The sequence below is a fragment of the Mustela putorius genome, unplaced genomic scaffold (assembly GCF_011764305.1).
Source record: "Mustela putorius furo isolate JIRA1106 unplaced genomic scaffold, ASM1176430v1.1 tig00537227_pilon_pilon_pilon, whole genome shotgun sequence".
Taxonomy (NCBI): Eukaryota; Metazoa; Chordata; class Mammalia; order Carnivora; family Mustelidae; genus Mustela; species Mustela putorius.
In genome coordinates, this window is record NW_025422368.1 from 9,900,540 (window position 1) to 9,924,452 (window position 23,913).

General features: G+C 41.6%; 1 long non-coding RNA gene across 1 annotated transcript in view; it reads left to right on the top strand.

Annotated features, from left to right (window-relative positions):
* The first annotated feature begins 7,515 nt into the window (after positions 1-7,515).
* The window catches only part of LOC101674855, a 56,098-nt gene continuing 39,700 nt past the window's right edge, over positions 7,516-23,913 (top strand). The window contains exon 1 of the long non-coding RNA XR_001181696.2: positions 7,516-7,597. This is a non-coding gene — a long non-coding RNA (uncharacterized LOC101674855). The remainder of the gene's footprint in view (positions 7,598-23,913) is intronic.

The window sequence follows — 23,913 nt, forward strand, 5'->3', positions numbered from 1 at the left end:
GCAGGGTCTGTGACTTCCCTGATTAGTGGAGTACAGAGGAAGTGATGCTGTGTCACTTCTGAGACCGGGTCATAGAAAGGGTAGAGCTTCTTCTGCTTGGCTCTTTATCTCTCTTGAGATGCTCACTTTTTGAAGCCAAACACCATGCTGTGAAAAAGCTCAGACCACATAGAAAGGTCATGTGTACATACTCCAGCTGATAGGCACACATAAGGCCTAAGCTGACAGCCATCATTATCCATTAGACATGTAAGTTGAACAGACCTTTAGATGGTTTCAGCCTCCAGCCTTTGAGCCTTCCAGTTGAGGTTCCACACATGGAACAGAAACGAGGCATCTCTGCTGGGACCTGTCTGAATTCCTGACTCACAGAAATCAGAGGAGACAATAATGATCACATTTGGGAGTAACTTGTTACGCAGCGCTAGATATACAGTATACAGTAGAGATACACAGTATAACAGCTAGTCACTTGCTCAGGCCAAAAATTTAAGAGTCATTCTTCATTTCTCTTTTTCCCCCTCATGTCCATATGCAATCTATTCAACAAGTCTGGTTCACTTATCTTCCATGATATACCCTGATCCAAGTAATCATTATCTGTGGCTAAAGCAAGCAGAAAATTCCTAAATTATCTCCTCTACAGCCCATTCTCCTTCCAGTGGCCAAAAGGATCCTTTGAAAATCTCTATCTGAATATGCTCCTTCCCTGCTTAAAACTCCCTACAACTGAAAAAATTCTAACACTCTCAAGATGTTTGATACTATTAAGAAACAACTGTGAATTTTTAAGGTGTGATAATAGTATTATAATTTTTTGATGTGCATATAGAAATCTTTGTAGACAAAAGGATATAATTTCTGGGATTGTTTCAAAATAATACATAGAGAGGGAGAGTAGGTAGGGATACTGACCAAACAAGGTTGGTCAGGAGATGAAAATGATCTGTGCTAGTGATAAAGACTAGGGAGGGATTAGTATTCTATTCTAATGTTTTCATGTTTTCAAGGTTATTTTTTTTTAAGGGGAAAAACCTTGTACTGTCTTTCTTTCCATTCTTCCTTTGTTCCCTTTTTTCCCCTTATTTTTTATTTAAGAAAAGTCATTAATTTTTTTCTTTTTCCTTCATTTGAAAGATCTCTGAATGGCAGGGCCTGAAGAGCTGGGACCAAGGAAACAGAACTGAGGAAGTGACTGTAGACATGGAGGGGAGATAACACTCCCAGGCTGAGAAAGCCGTGGTGGGGTTAAAAGATTGGTTACATGAAAGAGGACTGGGCAAGTAAGTGAATATGTACAAATATGGAAAAGGGGAAGGCTTGATAAAGTCCCATGGTTTGGATCAGAATTGGAGACATTAGAGAAGTCATAGTATCTAACTATCTATCTAATGTATGTATGTACATATGTGTGTATGTGTGTGTATATATACATGTGTGTGTGTGTATATATATATATATAAAACGTTTGTGTGTGTGTATAGCTAGCTATAGAAATATATGTAGATATGTTTTATATGTATATGCTCTATGCATATGTTCTGTCTGTGTGTTTCCCACCTCAGTCCATTGAGATGGTCTATAGCATCCTGGGAGCTATGACCACACTTAGCATCCAAATCTTGGTTTCTAAAACCATCCCCCACTACAAGGAGCCAGGGGTCCTGGGAAAAATGGCTGACTCCAGGGCTGGGACAGGGGAAGCACAAGAGGAGGCTGGAAACTTCTCTTGGGCCAGAAAGTAAAGAAGAACTTAAAAAGATTATGAAGACATGTCAGAAGAGCACAGGAGGCAGTCTGAAGGGACTTTCAATGGTTAAATCTGGACAACTTGAGCACCCAAAGAAATAATGAAGTAGTAAATTATAATCCATTGAAAATAATAGGAATCTATGAATCTATACAGATAATGAGAGAATGAGTGGATAAATGAATGAATGGATAGGGGGAAAGGGAAAACTCTCTCTTACCTTAGAATGCAATGAATAAATGTTGAAGGAATGAACAAATTGGGAAATTGCTACTCTGCAACCATCACAATAATGGTTCAGACATGAAACACCAACAAATGCTAAAGCCAGGGGGTGAAAGGTTATCGAGAAATGGAATATTTACATAGGCTCAAAGCCTTTTCCCCACAAAATAATTTATTTTAAAGGTTAAAAAGTAATGACCTTATAGGGGATAAGTCTGATAGAAACCATTTTAATCAAAATTAACACCACTCAGGGGCACATGGGTTAAAGCCTCTGCCTTCAGCTCAGGTCATGATCCTGGTGTCCTGGGATTGAGCCCTGCATTGGGCTCTCTGCTCTGCGGGGAGCCTGCTTCCTCCTCTCTCTCTGCCTGCCTCTCTGCCTACTTCTCATCTCTGTTTGTTAAATAAATAAATAAAATCTTTTAAAAAAAATTAACACCACTCAAAATCAGAGAAATTAATATTATGTGCCTTCTGATATGTCAGACAGAGAAGAATACAGAGTAATTTCTGTAAAATTCCTACGCCAAAAGTACAACCTGAATAATCATGAGGAAACATCAGAGAGACCCACACTGAGGATCATTCTCCAAAATAATTAGGTTATGACCTTGAAAAATGTCTACAGTCTCAAAATATAAGCCTAAGGAACTATTCCAGATTGAAGCAGATTAAAGAGATATGGTCATTAAATGCAGCCCATGATTCAAGATTGGGTCCTGTACCAAAGAAAAAGAAACTTGCTATAAAGGATATTATTAGGACAGTAAGGAATCTCTTGGGGGATAGGCTTATATATTATTAATTCCCTAATTTAGATTATTGTACTATGGATTTGGAGGGGAATCTGGGTGGAAGGTATATGAGAGTTTTTTGTATACTCTCACATTCTCTTTGTAACTTTGAAAGTACCTAAAAAAACAAAACAAAACAAAGGTATAAACAAATCTCAAACAAAAGCCTCTGGGTGTTCCTTTGCCTGGTCCTGCTGGTGCTGCCTTCCTCCCCTTCCCCCCGTTTCTGCCTCTCCCCTTGTTGGAACTGCTCCAGCCAACCCAGCTTTTTTCCCTTTCCTGAACACCAGCCGAGTGGGTTCCCTGTCAAGGCCTTGGCATTTGCTGATTCTCCTTCCAGTCTCCCCAAGGCTCCGTCCTCTTCATTCGGTTCTCAGCTCACAGGGTCATGTTAGACCCTTTTTACTTCACTGCATCTGTAAGACTTTCCTATCTGTTCACTTGCTTGTTGCCCATCTCTCCTCAGTAAATGTGAGCTCCTGGAGCCCAAGGACGTTGTCTCTTTCACCCGCATGGACTCAACAGCTAGAACATTTCCAGGTGCATAATGGGTGCTTATTAAGTGTCGCCATGTGACTGCTTTCATAAATGTTTGTTGAATTAATGACATGTTGAGCTTCTAAGAAAGTCTCTCAGTTTAGTCGTCTAGTCCTTTCACATGACCTAGCTCAAAGAAAAAATTTTAAAAAGAGAAAGGAAGAGGAGGAGGAGGAGGAAGGGGGTGGTGGGGAAGAAGAGGAGGAGGGAAAGGAGGAAATAAGAGTTTGGTTACCGCATACATTAGGAAAATGCTCCGCACCCTCTCTGGGACTCACAAAGCTTCTCAAAGCCCTCCTGAAACAAATCCTGCTTATCAAGACAAAGCTTGTCTTAACTGTATTTCAGCATGGGATCCTCTTCTATTTACTTATTTTTGGATATGAGAATATAGAATACTGTGCTAGGATCTTTTTATTGTACATGTTCCAGCAATAGAGGCAAAACAAAATAAAACTAAGCCACTCTGATACAGATATACATATATATCATATATATGTATATATATATTTTTATATATTATATATATATATGAAAAATAAATCTCTAAACATACCAGAAAGTGTCTCTTGTTGGACCTGATAGAGAAGTCGTGGATGCCATGCCATTTACTGCAAAGTGGGGCCACCTCATTCTTGATGATCAGATGTCCCACCTCCCTCCTTCCTCTAGCAACTTTCCCCAGCAAAGCTGTCACAGGCTGCTGTGTCAGGGACAGGAGAGTGGCCTATGGGCTATAGATCAGCTGTTGACACCAGAGGAAGAACCGTGTAAGCAAGAAGGGATTCTTTCATATTTCTTGGTTTCTAGAAACAAGAAGTCTACTAAGCAACATAATTATAATGGATTTTTTAAAAAAATATTTTATTTATTTATTTGACGGAGAGAGAGAGAGATCACAAGTAGGCAGAGAGGCAGACAGAAAGAGAGGGGGAAGCAGACTCCCTGCTGAGCAGAGCCCGATGTGGGACTCGATCCTAGGACCCTGAGATCATGACCTGAGCTGAAGGCAGAGTCTTAACCCACTGAGCCACCCAAGTGCCCCTATAATGGGTTTTTTTTAAATGTAGTAAGTTTTTTTGTTGTTTGGTTTGTTTGTTTTTTTTTAGTGATATCTGTAAGGTATAGTGTAACTAAATAATCACAAATGTATTATTTTATACTTTCCAATGACTTTCCGGACTATTCCTTACCTTTCTATATGTGGACTAGTAAGTCTGGATCACTAAGGAAATTCATTTTTCATCTGTTTAGCACCATGTTTAGCCCGGCTCAATTTCAGCAGCCCTTTGGTACTATCCTATGTCCTCTGTCCTCCAAGTAGAAAGTTGATTCCATTTTTCAAACTGGCCATGACAGGAAGAAGTTACACAGTTTCTTCTTCAGAAGGAATTTCTAGGACCTCAACCTGCTTCCCTCCACTCTTCTCTCTTGGGCTGCTCCCAAACTGTCCTACCTCCCTTTCCCAGAAGCTCCCATTCCTGTTGTTCTCACACAGTGGCAAGATGACACAAAAGACTATATTTTTTACCAAAAGGTCTGCAAGTTCCAAAATGTCACAGGCTTAATATTTTTTCTTCACTAGGTCAACAGTTTAAACCCCAGCCCAGCCCAAGGTTTCCCCCTCCCCAAATGCATTTCTGTTCCTTTACCATTTTCCTTATATGTTCTAATTTGAAAGCAATTTTTTTCTAAAAAGATCTAATCCAAACCTCAGAAGATACAAAGTTCAACAAAGAGCAGGGTTTTCTCAGTCTATATCTGTCACCACCACTGGGGTACATGTTGGAGAGGACTCACTTTTTTTTCTTTTTAAGATTTATTTATTTATTTGAGAGAGAGAGAACACATGAGTAGGAGGGGTAGAGGAAGAGAGAGAATATCAAGCAGACCCCACTTCCACACTGAGCATGGAGCCCAACTCTGGGCTCGATCTCACGACCCTAAGATCATGACCTGAGCCGAAACCAAGAGTCAGACTCTTTTTTTTTTTTTAAAGATTTTATTTATTTATTTGACAGAGAGAGATCACAAGTAGGCAGAGAGGCAGGCAGAGAGAGAGAGAGGAGGAAGCAGGCTCCCCGCTGAGCAGAGAGCCCAATGCGGGACTCGATCCCAGGACCCTGAGATCATGACCTGAGCCGAAGGCAGCAGCTTAACCCACTGAGCCACCCAGGCGCCCCAAGAGTCAGACTCTTAATCAACTGTGCCACCCAGGAGTCCTGCGGTCTCGATTTCTGTATGAGCATAAAAGCATCCATATATAGATACAATCATGACCCTAGGAACTAGTCTGGGTTAAAGACATTTTCTACTGTCTTCTGTGGCTACATTTTCTCACAAAGCATATCCACAAAGTTTAGACCCTGGATGGCTAAAAACTCAAGAGTATCTTTTAGGATGCCTGGGTAGCTCAATCGGTTAAGTGTCTGCCTTCAGCTCAGGTCATGATCTTGGGGTCCTGGAATCAAGTCCCACATCAGGCTCCCTGATCAACAGGAAGTCTGCTTTTCCCTCTCCCTCTCCCTGCTTGTGTTCATGCTTTCTCTCTCTCTCCCTCTCAAATATATAAAATCTTAAAAAAAAAAAAAAGAGCATCTTTCTTCTTCACCTCTCAGGACAGAATTGGAAAGGAACTGGCATGGTTTTCAAATGCTCACTCTGAACAATATCCACCCTTGTGATTCAGGTTAGAGAAAAACAGGAATAAGTAGTGAGAGAAGGAAGGGGTTAAAATGAAAGAATGAAGACAGAAAATAAGTATTAATTCAAAGTATTAAATAATGCTGTCATAGATATCTGAAGCCAAATCCAGTATTTGCAAATAATACTTGTAGAAACTTTCTAAACCTGGGAACACACACCTGCATACATATATAATATTTCATGGAAATAAATATGAGAAGAAATATGGATGGATGATCAATTCTAGGTTTCTGTTTTGCAAGTGAGCCCAGGGCTACGTGGAGGAAGCATCTCTGAATCTAAACAGAGAACAAGAACCTTCATTAGGGTTAGGGTTAGGGTTTGGTCAGGGTTTGGTTTTGTTTTGTTTTCAGGAATTTTTCTTCCCCCCTTTTTTTTTCAGGAATTTTTCTTCCTCACCTGATATTTTGATATACCAACATCTCTGGAAATCATCCAACTAAAACCTAATCGGCCAATACCTTTCTTATCCGATAGCAGCTCAAAGCAATCTGCCTCTAATTTGTAATTTATAATCATAATCCATCAAGTCCTCTACACAGGGGAGTTAGGCCCTAGTTGTAGTGACTTATTCTTGCAGAGGATCAGGGACTCGTGTCACTATGAGAGTCACGATGAAACCGCGAAGGGCACTGCGCAGCAGCTGGAGTGAGAACACGCTAGCCGCGTAGGGGGTTCCTGTCTTTCTCTCCTCTCTCAAGTAAGTGCCACTGGGGCTGAAGGCCACAGATCTGTCAGTCTGGCCCTTTAACAAAGGGTCTTTAGGGGCACCTGGGTGGCTCAGTGGGTTAAGCCGCTGCCTTCAGCTCAGGTCATGATCTCAGGGTCCTGGGATCGAGTCCCGCATCGGGCTCTCTGCTCAGCAGGGAGCCTGCCTCCCTCTTTCTCTCTCTCTCTCTCTGCCTACCTCTCCATCTACTTGTGATTTCTCTCTGTCAAATAAATAAATAAAAATCTTAAAAAAAAAAAAAACAAAGGGTCTTTAAAGGAATTTATTTAAACCATTTTCTCCCATAGGGATCCGAAAGTTCTAGCTACACCATAGGTTGTTGGAATGAAATGAGAAGGGTGCTTTAGATGGGTGTCTGCCCTCTGTGAAGCAAGGAGGGAAGGTTACCACAACTGTAGGGCTGTGCAGAACAGAGCCCAATTTTAAAATATAAAAACGTTCCCTCTAACTTCCCCTATTTCCCTCAGATCGTTTTTCTCCATCCCTTGGTGTACAGATATCTTACTTGTCTCCAAGTCTGCTCTCAAGAAAGAGCATCTATCTAGGTTCAGGGTGAGACGACCTCCAAACGTGGGTCCAGGAAGGCCTGGATTTGGCTCACATCTCAAGTCTGCTCCTTATAAACCACATCACCTCGGACAACTGGCTTTTCTCTGTCTGCCAGCTTCCTCTTTCCTTGGGCAGGATCATGGGGAGGGAAGGAAGTGATGGAGATAAAAAGAGCTAACTCACATTTTATAGCAATGTTCTCCTCACTCGACAACTGTTAGTCTCCCTATGTGTGTGCAGTTGCGATACAGTGGAAACAAGTCTCCAAACCGGTCCTTAAGAAGTTTATAATCTGACAGAAATGTGAGTGCCTTTTTTTTTTAAATTTTTTATTTTTTATAAACATATATTTTTATCCCCAGGGGTACAGGTCTGTGGTGAGTGCCTTTTATCTACAGGCAGTCCCTGACTTACGGTGGTTTGACTTATGATTTTTTGACTTGATGACGCTGCAAGAGTGATACATATTCAGCAGAAACTGTACCTCAAATTTTGAATTTTGATCTTTTCCCAGGCTAGCGATAGGTGGTTTGATGCTCTCTCGTGTTGCTGGGTGGTGGAAGCGAGCTGTAGCTCCCTCCCGGCCACGGGATCGGTGGGTAAACAGCCCATATGCTGACAAGCTTACTTACCCCGAGGACCATTCCATCTTTCACTTTCAGTACAGTATTCAGTAAGTTATGGGGGATTATGCAACACTTTATGATAAAACAAGTTTTGTGTTAGGAGATTTTACCAAAGTAATTGTTCCGAGCACACTGAAGGTAGGCTAGGCTACACTATGGTGTTTTGTAGGTGGGGTGTACTAAATGCATTTTTTGTGTAGATATTTCAAACTTATGGTGGGTTTCCCAGTGTTGCCCATGCAGTGCAAATCATGCTTGACACTCAGTCTCTTTATTTTCTACATTCTTATTTTTTTTTTTAAGATTTTATTTACTTATTTGAAAGAGATAGCGACAGAGATAGCACTTGAGTGCGGAGGAGAGGAAGAAGCAGGCCCCCCACTGAGCAGGAAGCCAGACTGGGTCTTGATCCCAGGACCCTGGGGATTATGACCTGAGCCACTCAGGTGTCCCTATTTTCTATATATATTGAAAAGGTATATGAAGTTCATGTTCCTCCATGATCGAAGGGGACACCCCAAATATTTATCATCTACCAGTCATCTGTCAGGCTCTGGGCACCCCCCCCATGCCCCTGTCACCATGCATTTTTCTCAGTAATCTTCACAACAGATGTGAGGAAGGCATTATCCCCAGTTTATAGAAGAAGAAACTGAGATCCGGAGGGGTTGAACACCAAGGACTCTTAACAAATGAATTTTTGAGTTGATAGTCTGAGCTTCTGTAATAAAGAGACCAGAAAGTATAATGGCTTAATTAATTAAGTTAATGTTTATATCTTAACAGCCCCAGTGTGAGCATTCCAGATTGTCAGAGCAGCGATACTCCATGAGATCGTTTTGAGACCCAGGTTCCCTTTATGTAGCTACTGCCGTCTCCGGCATGGCAAAAGCTCAGTCACCACCTTGTTTTGTTGTTGTTGTTGTTTATAATTTTTTTATGTTATGTCACCATACAGTACATCATTAGTTTTTGATGTAGTGTCCCATGATTCATTGTTTGCATATAACACCCAGTGCTCTGTGCAATCCATGCCCTCCTTAATACCCGCCACGGGGCTCACTCATTCCCTCAAGCCCCCTCCCCTCTAAAACCCTCCATTTCTCTGAGACTATAGTCTCTCATGGTTCGTCTCCCCTTGATTCCCCATGCCCTCCTTCATTTTTCTCTTCCGTCTCCTAATGTTCTCCATGAATCAACACAGATGGAACTGGAGGAGAGCATGCTAAATGAAATAAGTCAAACAGAGAAAGACATAAGGAATAGCATGTGGTCACCACCTTATTCCTGTGTGTCCAGCATACAGGAAGGAAAAAGGATATTTAGGGCAACTAGCTTTGCCCTGAAGAAGCAGACCCAGAACCTGTGAAAATCCTTCTTGCTCACACTCTACTGACCTGAAACTTAGACACATGGCCATCCCTAGGTGCAGGCGAGGCTAAGAAATGTAGCCTATGGCAGGGCAGCTAGCCCTGTGTCCCACTCTTACTCTCTTTGCTCTCTTACAAAACAGAAGTTGAGGATGAGCACTTAGAGCAGTCTATAGCCTCTGGCACAGTAAGTAAGTGATGAAGCGGAAAATCAAACTTAGGTTTGCTTGAATTTAATTACTGTCTCTTAGATATAAGAGCTTGAGAACTCTGGCTCTTCCATTTGTCTTCAGTGCAGAATAACAATAACAATAATAATGATAATGATGTTTTGTTGTTATGGTTTAGGATCAAGCAATTGGAATTATGTGTCAACTTCTTAGAAACATGGTATGTGTGTGTGTGTGTGTGTTTTAACTTTTCTTCCTATAGATACTAATATTCCCCACCTCCAGCCCCCCCACCATTTTCTTGGAAGTATGTCAAGCTTCTAGTAGCCTGGCCTTGTGATTCATGTGAACTAGTTAAATGGGTTACAAAACAGAGGGAAATAATTCAGCCACTTGAAAACAAAACAAAACAAAACAAAAAACAAACACCAAACCTGTCATCTCCTTGCCAGATTTGTAAGACATGATATTTTTAAGGTAGTAAAGTGCAGCCCACTATAGGTTTCATTAAGGTTGGCTAATGTGGTAAGAATTAAACAGGAAGACTGAGTGAAATGCCTTTCTCCCCCTCTCTGAGGTTGCTTTTCCCTCATTGCCCCTATAAACAGAGGTCCTAAAAACTACATGTTAGGGTGTCTTTTTAAATTCAGAGCCAAACAAATGCCACATCCATCTGAAACTACTGTTTCTCTGACGTGAAAAGCTTTGTTTTCATTTCTTTCGTTTTTATAAGTAAATGCAGTTCTTTCCTGCAGTGATACAAAGGGCTAGTGCGTAGCTCAACACCCTCGGTCTCCTTAAGCTTCTTGCTATAAAACGTGCCCTCTTCTCCCCCACCCCCACCCCACACCCACTGATCACTAACTGGAAGGTAGTTGTCTGGACCACAAACCCTTTCCCCTTCTTTCAGTTTTTCTGAGTCCCTGACATTCTGTCTCCTTGATCTTTGATCCAAAATGCTTTTTTGAAAACTTGCTAATGATCTCCTAATTGCCAAAGCCAGTGTTTATACCATCCTAGGGCTCTTTGTAGCCTTTGATACTACTGACGGCTCCCTTTCTATTTGAAGCTCTCATTTTTCCAGATCTGAGTTTTAAAACAATTTTGTCCTTGACCCCTCTGATCTTTCACTCCAGTAGCCCAGTCGGTAAGGGCTTTTCTCTCCCACGGAGTCAACCAGCACATCTACCCATATTCAGAGGGGTCAGCTTCTCTGACTTCACTCCTCCTGAGGTCCAGCCTTGTATTTCCCAAGCGTCTCCAACTGAGCATTCTCTGTGGATGGCCCTACCCGAAGCAACAGTTGTGACCGTGAACACCTGACCTTTTCCCCCAAAGCCAGCTCCTTCTCCCAACCTTCCTAGTTCTGTCCGTGGTACTGGCCATCTCCCTTGTCCTGGCTTGGAAGCTGGGTGAATTGATCTTGACTGATGCACCCATCACTGACTTTTCCTAGTCCCCGTATCAAAGCAGTCATGAAGGACTGTCAGCTCTGCCTTCACAATACTATCGCTTCTCCTCCTTTCCACTTTATTGGCCATCACGGCGGTTTAGGGTTTGCTATCTAATCCTTGGACCCCAGGAAGAATGAACTTGTTAACTTGTCTCCAAAAAGCTTGGTTTCTTTCCCTCTCCTGCACTCTGCTTCTAGCTGAATCCATTTTTTCCTCTGCTTCCCCACAAATTGTTTCTAAACCCCACTTTCATTCTACCAGTTCCTCACCTGAAAAATCCTCAATAGTTCCCTGATGATAAAACATCCTAATACTTGACTCTTCTCTTTATTTCAACAAATGGCAGACAGACGTGCTTCTCTAACTACTGGACAAACATACCTTTTTCACCTCATCCCCAAATCCATGTACTTCTCTCCATGTACCCACAGCTACGCCATAGTCCGGGAAACCCCACCCTCTTACCAGGACATTCCTCCCCACTGGCCTCTCTGCTTCCAATCTTGTTTTACTACAGTACATTCTTCACAGCCAGCACGGTCTTTTATTTATTTACTTTTTAAAGATTTATTCATTTATTTTAGTGAGAGAAAGATAGAGCATGCGCACCAGGGGAAGGGTGGAGGGAGAGAGAGAGAGAGAAGCAGACACCCTGCTGCGTGCGGAGCCCAGTGAAAGCGCTCCATCTCAGGAACCCAAGATCATGACCTGAGCTGAAACCAAGAGTCAGACACTTAACCGACTGAGCCAGCCAGGCACCCCCAGATTTACTTTTTAGAAAGTAAATGGTTTATGTGCTAGCTGGTCTCCAATGAGCCACGTCTCCCAGTATTTACACCCTCGCTGAAGGTGAGCGCCATCACTCCCGTCAGTCAGCAGAAGGCAGCACATGTGACAAAGGCAGCCAGCTCTGAGCTGAGGCTTCGAAACGTCTAGGCAGCTTTTGCTTTAGTACTTGCAGAAGCCCTGAGCTCCCATATAAGTGATCTACTTATCTTGTGGGTGAGATCTCATGGGAGAGAGCCTGAAACCAAGCAGAGGGAGAAGAGAGACAAGGAGAGAGAGGGAGAGGCCCAGGTGTGTCCGTGTCCAGCTGAGTCCAATGGTCTAGTCGTCTCTGCCTAGGCACTGGACACACGAGTGGGTCGCCTTGAGACTGTCCCAGCCTCGTCCAGCTCTGCAGCCTGAGGGGACATCTTGTGAGATAAACTGGCCAGCTGAGCCCAGTCAGCTCCCAGAATCGTGAGACAGTCAAATGGTTATTGTTTTAAAGCACTCAGTTTTGACATGTTTGGTACCTAGTAACAGGTAACTGAAGTACAATTAAATCCAGCTCCTCCTCAGAGGTGCCTACAAGGTTCCCAAGGTTCTAAAGGACCAGGCTCTTGCCTACCCTGTCCTCATGTTCTGTTCTAGTCACTCTGTTCTGCCATCCTGGCTTGTGTCTGTTCCTCAGCCACGCTGCCTTAGTGCGTCCCCTGGACAGACCCTCAGCCTGGAATGCCAACCACCTTCTCAGATAGCCCCTCAGAAGCTGCTCTCTCCCCATTCTCCCTTCCCCACACCTTCTCTTTATCAAGACATTTATTTGCTTGGAGGTAAATATCACTCTCTGAAAAAAATCTCCTTTGTCTACTAGCTTATTGTCTATCTTTCGTCCCTGCTTCCTCTAGAATATAAGCTTCAAGGGGGAGGGTCCCTTGTCTTCCTCATCAGGTAGAGATTTACCATGAGGCTCATGAAGCTTATTCTCAGCGACCCTCATTTGCGTGTACCTCTTCACAAGCCCTATATATAATTTTGTATTTGTAATTTGGCATTCTTTTTCTTAGAGAAGTCTCCTTAAATTGTTTAAACTTCGGGCCCCACAAAACCCCGGACCCACCTTTGTTAATAGCTATATTCCTGGGGCCCAGAATGGTGCCTAGCACATAATGAACAATAAATGTCTGCTAATGAATGAATGGTGCCTGGCATTTAGTAGGAATTCCGAATGTGTCTTCTTGTTTTAGGGAGGGAATTTCCATTCCTCTCGCACCTGTCCTGCACTTTGCTCCCACACGAATCTTCTTAAAATATCCCCTTCCTTCAGTCACTTCCCTTTTCTAGAAATCTTCAACTCCAACATGAGTGGAGGATAAAGTTCAAATCTCTAAGCCTGCCATTCACTCAGGCCTATCACAAGCTCCTTCTTCAATCCTATCTCCTGCTTCTTGCCTTCATAAACACCGTATTAGAGGTGAGAGAGGTATTTACTGCCCCATGACCATCCCCACCCCTTCCATTCTCCGGGTCTTCACATTGGATAGTCCCCTCATTTGGAGAGCCACTTTCCTTTAGTTTTGGCCACATGGAATCTCTCAACTCCAGTAGACCTAGTGTTCTCTCCTCCTGAACTCTGGCCAGGCACGTTATTCCACTACTTGTGGAATAGAAAAAAGTAGAACTTCCTTCTATTACTAATGATCTTCTCTTGTCTCTGGTCTTGTCTGGCCATCTGGATCATACAAGCACTTTGCCCAGAGCCTGTATCCTCATTGGAACCATTCCCAGTTTAGAGGCCCCAGAGGAGACTCAAGAGGTCCTAGGGAAGCCCACTGGGTTCTACACTTGGAGCCAAATGGGAAGAAAGTACAGAATTTCACAGCCTCCCTGGAACCAAATAAAATCACCAGAAATGTGAACAGAAAAGAAATAAAGTCATGAAAGAATAGCAGTGTAATACTTTAATGTAAGTTCTTAAATCATAAATGCTTCAAGGGCAGCTCTGTCATGGTACCTGGAAAGTACCTGGTTTGGGGGAATTTATGGCCACACTGCACCCCTAAGGATAAAACATGAGAGCCGTCGGTCATGTGGTGATCATGGTGGTGGCGATAATGATGGCAATGTGAAGAAAGCTCAAGTCTGTGAAGGCGAAGGAGACATTGGTATTGTTTGATGGGGTCCTGCATGGGTAGAATTGACTCTGTTACTGCTTTCTGTGTTACCAATGCCAAAGGACACAAAGTTTTTTCCAAAGGAAAGTATAATTTATGTTTCATTTTTCAAAATGGCTACATTTTCCCTAAGGCATAATGGGAGAGTCTTCTTCTTCAAACAATATAGTACTACAAAAGAAAGAACTTTTTAGGAAATGGGGAAGAGCTGTTGTTTCCTGCTAACATCCAACTTCTTTGTCTTCTTTTGTGTGTGTTTCAGTGATAGGCGAAATGACAGTCCTTTAGTAGAAGTTAAAATTACAGCCCTAAAAAAAAAAAATCTACTCAAATACAGTATTTTATTTCAGTTTAGACTCATTTCCAATTGTGCTTAATCTTTTCCAGGCTTGTTATTGCTTTCTCTTACAGTTTCCACTGTGAAATGACATCTTTAGTTTCTTTTGCCCTCTATTGAATTGCCCTGGTAATAACAGTAACTAGCAAAATGCTAGTCCTATAGCATGTAGGGGAAGACATAAATATTTGATCTCAGATCAGTGGTGTGTGTAATTGTTGCTATAGAGAAAATCTTTTGATTGCTGCCCAAATCTGGAGGCCTATTAAAATTTAATTCCTGGGTCTTCTCCATATATATAAAACTCAGAACTTTTCATAGCATGTAAGTTAACCCTTGCCTGTTCCTGGGACAGACTATTGTCCATCTCCATGGGGATGGAGCAGTAGGAAATGCAACTCACACACAGGAATAAGATTTGGATGTTAGAGAGTAATTCCTTCAATGAACACTGAGAAACTCTGGAAAGGAATATCGAGGGAAACTGTGGTTGTCTTCTCTAGATGCCATTAAAGGTAGGATAGACTTTCATTTGTCTGTATACTGTTCTGCTATTAATATTCCTAATTTCTAAAAAAAATCATAGAAAAGCAAAATAATTGGACAAAATAAATATAAAAGCAATTGATGCATTAGCTTGCTTTTTTTTTTTTTAAAGATTTTATTTATTTATTTGACACAGAGAGAGATCACAAGTAGGCAGAGAGGCAGGCAGAAAGAAAGGAAAGCAGGCTCCCTGATGAGCAGAGAGCCCAATGCCGGGCTCCATCCCAGGACCCCAAGATCATGACCTGAGCTGAAGGCAGAGGCTTAATCCACTGAGCCACCCAGGTGCCCATTAGCTTGCTTTTATAAACATGTCAAGAGCTGGGTCAATGCTAGGAAATTGAAACATTATGGTTTCAGAGTGTTTAAATGTTATTCATAAGTTACATTTACAGAATTCCACCTATACAAAGAAAACATACAGCAAATGTTCTTAGGGCAACAATGGCAGAAGTATAATATATGAAGCTTTTCCTCCTAATACTTACATCACAATTGTAAGTGGGATTTGGCTACTGGCTGACTCATCTCATTATATCCAGATGAATGAAGTACTAAAGAAGTGGATAATCCCAAAGCTTAATTTTATACATTAGTTTCAAAGTCTCTCAGCTGTACCCAAAGCTGTTATGGTAACACAATTAACTGTTCTATCTTCTACCTCTTTGTCTCCATCCTTCCCTTCTGACAGGGCGTGACATAAATCCCAAAGTGATAAAAAGTTTGCAGAGCGTAAAGGTAGGTGAAACTAGAGGGCTAGCTATCCACATTTGTACCCCCTACCCCAAAAGTCAAAATTGACCAAAAGGTAAATGTAAAAAGAAGTCTAATGAGATTTTAATTTGAGATTCTTTTTCTTTGCTTGACTTATTTCACTTAGCAAAATCCCCTCCAGTTCCATATGTGGAACATAAGAAATAGCACGGAGGACCATAGGAGAAGGGAGGGGAAACTGAATGGGAGGAAATCAGAGAGGGAGACACACCATGAGAGACTCTGGACTCTGGGAAACAAACTGAGGGTTTCAGAAGGGAAGGGGGTGGGGAGAGGGGTAACTGGGTGATGGGTATTAAGGAGAGCACTTGTGGTGATGAGCACTGGGTATTATACAAAACCAATGAATCATTGAACATGACATTAAACTAATGGTGTATAATACGTTGGCTAACTGAACATTAAAAAAAAAAAAAAGAAAACTGAGATTCTCTTGTTGACATGTGTCATGCAACTAATTTCTCTACTGGGATTTAAGATGGGAGAGGCCAAAAGTACTCGTTAAGAAATGAGGAGTCACACATGGGACGCCTGGGTGGCTCAGTTGGTTAAGCTTCGGCCTTCAGCTCAGGTCATGATCCCAGGGTCCTGGGGTCTCTGCTTACTGGGGAACGTGCTTCTCCCTCTCTCTCTGCAGCTCCCCCTGCTGCTGCCATCTCTCTCACACACTCTCTCTCAAACAAATAAATAAAATCTTAAAAAGAAAAAGAAAAAAGAGGTGTCAAACAGTCCAGAGGTCCAGTACTGGTTATGCCATTTAACTGCTGCATGATTGCTTAATCTTAAGTGATTTTTTTTTAATCTTCTAGACCTCAATTTCTTCATCTGAATAATGAAAAAGATAAAACCTCATAGAGTTGTTCTGAAGACGAAATGAGACAATATCTGTGAAATACTAGGAAGAGACTTGGCCGGAAGAGACTTTTGATTAATATTAGTCTATTATTAGCATCATCACAATGACTGTAATTCTCAACATTATCTTTATTATTTTGAGCATGAATAATGAAGATAATAGGAATAGCCTTAACAGGGAAAATTTCCCTAGACATTTGCTGGGAAAGAAGGCTGAGAGAGGAAGTCTGAATTCTGGACATGATCCCTCCCAGCTCAGTGTTGTATTTGAGGCTGTGACCCAGGACAGGAGAAGGCTCACAGCACTCCTTGGCATCATGTCTGGTCCTAGGCTTCCTGCATGTTTTCTAAGCAGGATTCAGAGCTTTGCAGGTAATTCAGGTAATTGATCAGCCATGGACGTGGCGAGCTGTCAGCTCAGCAATTCTTTCTTTGACACATGCAGACATCTGATTTGGGCCAAGAATTAGAATGAGGGAATTATTATTTAACTTTTTAACATAGAAAACTGTTGCATAAACCGGGGCCCCAAAATGTCAGAGAAGATGAAATCTGTATTGTCAATACATACGCATAATTCTGAAGTACCAAGTAGCAATCAGTTTCAAGTATAGGAATTTACAAATTGGATAGAAGTTTCGTTTTCTTTTGTGTTTGTGTTGCTGGGGGTGGGCAGGTGGGTACTGACAGGGAATTGCCATTACCTTTTGCGGGTGGGGTGGGGAGAGGTGTTGAAATATATTTTCTAATAAAGAAGCACTCTTCTTTCGGATATTCTAAGTAGATGGTACATAAAGGTGAGGAAGGGGATCCCCATTTTGGAGGACTGTCTCTCAAAGAACAAAGAGACTGTCCACTAACGTGTGTCTGGGGAGGTTTGGGATGTTCAAGCAAGCTGACCATTGTTGAGTCCCTGAGAGGTAGGGCTGGAAAAGTTTACCTGGAAAAGTTAACATTTTACGAGTTATAAGGTAATCTCTCTACAGAAAGACTGAATTATAAAGAGAATGAAAAAGGCTGAAAATCAAAGAGGTTGAAAGAATTCAATTCTTTTTTTTTTCCCCTCAAGCGAAAACAATGGAATCTGAAGAACTAGTATGAACAAGCATTAACTAGTGTATCACACACCTATGTTGCCTGAGGAGTGGGCTGGAACACTAAGCTTTTAAGATTTGGATGACATTTTACTTGGCTGTATCCTTTCCTGGGTCTCTCTCTCTCTCTCTCTCTCTCTCTGTGTCCCTCTTTGTCCTTTAAATTTAGTTAATACCTACTGAATGGCTGTTATTTGCAAAATACTGTGTTAGGCACCTTGGTCACAGTAGGGAGCAAAATGGCACACCATCCCTGGCCAGCTCAGATATTATGGTAACAGGAAAGAGTACGTATTTTTAACTGCAACTTAATTAATTGGGATTCTGATTTATGCATCGACCAGAGATGATTCGGTTAATGTGAGTCTCCAAGAGGCTGATTATCCAGATACATGGACTGAATTGAGTTTTTACTCAGCTGAGAACCAAGCCATCCATGGTCCCTGGGGACCCACTGAAGACACTGTCACCCTGGGCATTGTCTCTGGGTTCTCAATGGCCATCTCTCTCTGAGAACTTGGGCCCATTCTTATTACTTGCCAGGGTACAGTTCTTATACCAAGTCATAAATACAACCTTTGTTTGAGAACTATAAACAGGAAATGCTGACTTTTGGTTTTGTTGTTAATGTTGGTGTCTGTTGACCTGCCCCTGCTATTCCTCATGGTATGCATGTACAATTCTGAAAAGTGAGCCAGCAGGGAAGTGGTGCTAGAAACGGAGATGAATGTGAAGGGGATTTTTTAAATCACAGAAACTGACATTAAAAGGCCGTGGATATAATCCAACAGCTAAGGAAAGTGTAATTAAAACAATGATTTCATAACATCAATCATGCTCTTTTTATCCCAAATTTCAAGAATTCATCCTATAATATTTTTATTATTTTATATTCTGAAATTACCCAAAGCACAAATCTATATTCTGAAATTACCTAAAGCACAAATCTAACCATGCGATTATAAATTTCCTGAAAAGTCATGAAGTACTTCACAAATTATTCATTTACTCAAGATTAAATGTTACACTGGTTATTATATTCTCTAATAAATCCTATTATCGATTATTTGTACAAATGATTTACACATTTAACTACATTTTTAGCTTGCTGCTTATTAAGTCTTAAACCCTCAAAAGATGAGATTAAAAAGTTGCCTGGGATAATATATTTTACGTGAATTAAATGATTTAAAACCAACCACAAAAGAAGCAAATCCCACTGCATCTACTTAGAATGGCTAAAAATGTTTCATTTACGTGGTTTAAAGTTGTCCTCTATTTTTATTTTGAAACTTTTACCCAGTAATTTGGAACTATTTGTTTTCTTCATTGACTCTGACCTTACAGCTGGAATGGGCTAAGACAGCACAACGTATCTCGACACTCAAATGTGGAAAGCTCACATTGGACTTAGCTAACGCATGCAAAACATGTTCCCAAGGCTCCGTTTCTCTGCTTCCTTTTTTTTTTCTTTTTCTCCATGGCACAACTCTGGAAGTGATCAATAGGTTGTCTCCTTTTGAAGGCCATGACTCTGGTTGAAAAAGGCTTCAACCAGGAATGGATATTTCCTTTGTGTCTAAGGAATACATGCTCATTAACAAGAAAAAAAAAAAGGTTTATTTTAGAATTGTGATTCATTATGATGAGAATAGTAATAGTACTACTGTGAAAAATATTAGCTAGGCCCATGAACTAATCAGCATGTATATATAAAATAGTTCTGCTAAAAAAACCTGTCCTTGTGAACTAACTAATCAGCATGTGTAAATGCATATATTAAATTCCTGACCATGTTCCAATACCGCCCTGTTAGGGAGCACACTAAGTCATTACTTAGACTCATTAAGGCCACCAAAAAAAAAAAAAAAAAAATTGCAAAGAAAAGAGGCAAGTGCATTTTTCCAAATAGCTAAAATGTTAGTGCTCATCATGTGTCAGGCACCCTGTCAAATAGCTTTATGTATTAACTCATGCAATCTTCACAACAATTTTGGAAAAGAGATGCCACGACTGCTCCTATTTTAGAGATGGAGAAGGCGGGGTCTCAGAGAGAGGCAATGCTGTGCCCCACAGGGTCAGCTCCAGCAGCGCCACGGGAACCCAGCGGCCTGGCTCCGGGGCTAGAACTCTCTACCACTCGGTGATGTTCCCACTCGGAGACTGCACAGAATCACAACCCTAACTCAGAGGAGGAATCAGGGATTTAGTCAAGCTCTTTCTAAAATATAGAACCACTTTTCCCAGGCTGGGTAAACCAGTGGACCACGTGTGCCCAAAAGAATGGAAAGGCAGCTTTAGCTAACAGACCTCAGGAGACAGATGCACCCTACCCACAAAACTTCAGCAGTCCTCACCCCACAACTTTTGGATTATTGTTTGGTTTTTCCCGAGGGTCTTCCAAAGGGAGAGAATACAGTCATCACAGAGATAGTGTCCTGTGATCCTTGAATGCTAATGTCTTCGTACAAATGAACAGTCTGATATTTATCTGCATGCGCTGCCCTAACAATCGACCACATCATACCCCACATGAGGTGTAGGAAGAAGCTAGGGAGCTGCGCCAACAACACAGTCCTGGCTGTACTCAAAGTCTCTTCCTTTCCCGACATTCTCCACCCTCTCCTGCACATGGACCAAGCCACTGGGCTTTAGAATGGAGAGTCCCCAGGAGCCTCAGGCTTCCCTTACACAAACAGATCTTTGGTGGCTTACCCTTGGGTTCCCAACCCATGTCGCCCTGTACATCACACCTTCCAAGTGGGTCACGGTCTTAACCACATTCCAAAAACAACAGCTATACCAAAATTGTGGCGTGTGGCTCTACTTTGGAAACCGACGCTTGGAAGGTGTACAGGACAACTGTGGAAAGCCTAGTGCTGAGAACCAAACCCATGGCTCCTGATTCCCGGTTCCCTACTACCCCCTAGTGGTCCACTGTTAATAGCCCTGCTTCCAAAGGCACGAGGTTGAAAAGGCTCTTTCCTTCTCTCAGAATAAGAAATAGAACAGATCTACTAACCGATCACAGAAAAACTCAGGAGTTAAATCAGAAAGAAATCTTTTTAGACCAGTTTTCCAACTAGTTCTTCCAAATATTTTGAGGAATGATGACCTTATTAAAAATTCTTCTAATTTAACTAAAATGTCATGATTGTATTACAAAAAAATTTAAAAGGCCCATTTGAGGATTATTTGGGACTTTAAAAGGTGAGAAAAAGTAAGTATAGCAGTTTCTGAAACACACTAAAACATGATAGTATGTGCCACCAGCAAATTATTTTCAAAGGTCATCTTAGAATGTTAGAATGCTGCCTTTCTGGGCTACATTGTTTGTAAATTTTATTGACCTTCAAATAAGTGAGAAGGACCCAAATATTAGCAGTTTAACATTGCCGTGTGAAATGTTTCTCTTTAAGCTATTTCAATGAAAGAATGGAATTGCTTGGTATATATTCTTTTCATTCTCTGACATGTAGCTAATAATATGTGTATATGCAAATATCATGTGACAGTATGTCAAGTGAAATTGTTACTTTCAATCTGAAGCTTGAGAAGCCAATGTCCAAAATTTCATACATGTGTTGTATTCGTATATATGTATATACACTCAAACATATATACATATGCATATATATACTTATAGATTAATCACCATATTCTACAAAATATTACAAAGATATGCAAAGAGAAAGACATTCTGCTCAAAAGCATACCCACATATTGTGATTCACGTTAAAAACTTAACTATAACCTTAGAAGTGATCTTTCCAAGTTCATGAGCCAAGAACAAGGGTTGGTGCCCAAGTGTTCCAGTTGACTCTAAGAGAGAGAAGGTTCTAGTCGCCTTGCAAAAATTTAAATTAAGTTTCACAAAGCACTAGCTGCAGCAGTGAATTTGAACCCAAGAGGAAAGGGCAATTCTGTAAATGCCAGCTCTTGGTTGCAGTCCACAATATGGTCCTTGGACCAACTGTTCTGCACAACAGATGCAACAGATGGTGTTGCTCCCCAGCACTCCTCCATGGCTTGTGTTCTGCCCTTTCACCAATGAGCCAAACAAGCCACCACTTACTCTGGTGAGTTGTGCTCATTTTCTTGAAAGGCAGAGGGCTTTCATTGGGGCTTCCTTTCCAGTGACCTGGTGGCCCACAGTGGAGAGACCAGAAAGTTCTCAGGTTACGCCGAGGTCTTGAGGCTATGAGAGAAAAGAACAGATGAAGCCTACATAGGGTAAATTTGGGATTTGTTGAGATGTGCGAATTTTGGGGGTTTTCTTTTCATAAATTCACTGAAAGATGATTTCTCTCTCTTTGGAAAATAATGACATCTTATGGGAGAAGAGACTATCCGTTACGTCACTGTGATGTCTGCTGAATGTCTGAACAACATCTGTGAATGGACTCCAGCTTAGCGTAATAAGAAAATCCAGTCACTAGTTGTATAGTCAAAATCAGGTAGGGACGCCTGGGTGACTCAGTAGGTTAAGCGTCTGCTTTCTGCTCAGGTCATGATTCCAGGGTCCTCTGATCCAGCCCCGCATCAGGCTCCCTGTTCAGTGTCGAGCCTGCTTCTCCCTCTCCCTCTTCCTCTGCCACTCCCCCTGCTTATGCGTGCATGCCCTCTCTCTCTCTCAAAAAAAAACCAAAATCTTGAAAAAAAAAAAAAAAAGCTAGGAAAAGAAAAAAATGAGTGGAAGCTTAGAAACAGGATCCATTTTAAAAAGTGAGACTTCAGAAGCACAGATTTTAAGTCTAAATGGTGACTTAGATTATTTCAAATACATTTTAATAATGTCAGAGAGGCAGGTAATCTCCATCACTTGTAAATTAGAGCAAGAAGGCTTCAAGATATAAACTACACACACAAAGAAAATCCTTACCATAAGCAGTAACTATACTTCAGTGGTTTACTAAAGGAACAGGCAGTGCAGGGACATAGCATAAAATTTTAGCATAGTTAAAGCCCCTGGTGAATTCACGGGAATAATCCTTTATACACCTTGCCTTGTGGATGTCAAATAGCTTTTCCCTAAGTGCTTTCAGCTGTAAGAAAATCACCATCTCAAAGGGCAAATCATTCTGTTTCCAAATAACTTAAATCATTAGACAGTTCTTTCTCATTTTAAGGTGAAATCTGTCCCATGTAACTTCCATCCCTTGGTCCACTCTCTAGAGCTATAAACATAAGATTTGTTCCCCCTCCATATAATAGCTCACTAGATATTCAGAGTTCACGATTATGCTCTGCCTCAGCCTCTCCCCTTTGCTGGATAAAAATCCCATTTCCTCGGAGCACTCCTGACACCATCAATTGTCTTTCCTTCCTCATTCATCTTCCCCGATTGTGCTCAGGTTTGATCTTTTGCAATCTCTAACACATCCCTGAAACTTGAGATTCTCTTTTCCTCTTTAAGTTCTGAGCATTCCTCTTCTTAAAAACAGACAATCAAGCAAGAAACAGTACATGCATTCCATTACCTTCCAGTTCTTACTTGGCTTCTCTTTTCTCCTTCAAAGTTGAAGTTCTTGAAAAGAACTTTTCCACTCCCTCCCTTTCAAAGCCACTGCAGTGTGGCTTTTGACTTCAGACTCGCTGAAATCATTTCTAGTGATAACACTGCTGACCCTGAAGGACAGCTGACACAGGACTGGGGGCCAGACAGACATGGTTTCTTGGATCCACCCTTTGTGAGTTGTGTGACCTTGGCAAAGTACATAACCTCTCAGTCGTATTTTCCTCACTGATAAAATAGATCGTTGTGAGGAGCTAATAAGATGATGTAAGAAAGGCGTTTACGGGGCTGGGCCACAGCTGGTGGTCGACGTCTGTGGGAGTCATTGTTATTACTATTACTGCTCTCACTAGTGGCTGTCAACCTTCAGTAGACATCAGAATCACCTGATGGGTAAAACAGACTGCCACCGCCCCGCCTCTGTCCCCGACCCCGCGCCCCCCCTCAATTCAGTGGGTCTGGGGTACAGACAAGAATGTGCACTTCTGACAGGTTCCTGGTGATGCTGATGTTGCCACCTCAAGAACTGTCTTTGAGAACCACTCTGGCCTCAATCTTTGCCCTTCCAAGTGTACCGGGAGTATTGGCACCAACATCATCTGGCAACATTTTAGAACTTCCACACTGACCTCCTGAATCTTATTGGGCATGTTAGTGAGACTAAGAATGATTCTCATGCACACCAAGTTGGAGAAGACAGGAGACATTTCCTGGTCCTTGTATCCGTTCAGTAATATCTAATGCTTTATTTCTCCCTTCTTTTTAGCTTTCCAGATATAATTTCCTCCTGGTTTTCCTCATATCGCTTTGATTCTTCCTTCTTAATCTGATTTTCCTTCCTCCATGGCTAACATCCTCCCTTGGGTTCTGTTTTCCACCTGTTTTCACTTCGCATGCTTGTATCAGTTCAGATTAGATTCCATGGCAAGTAATAGTTAA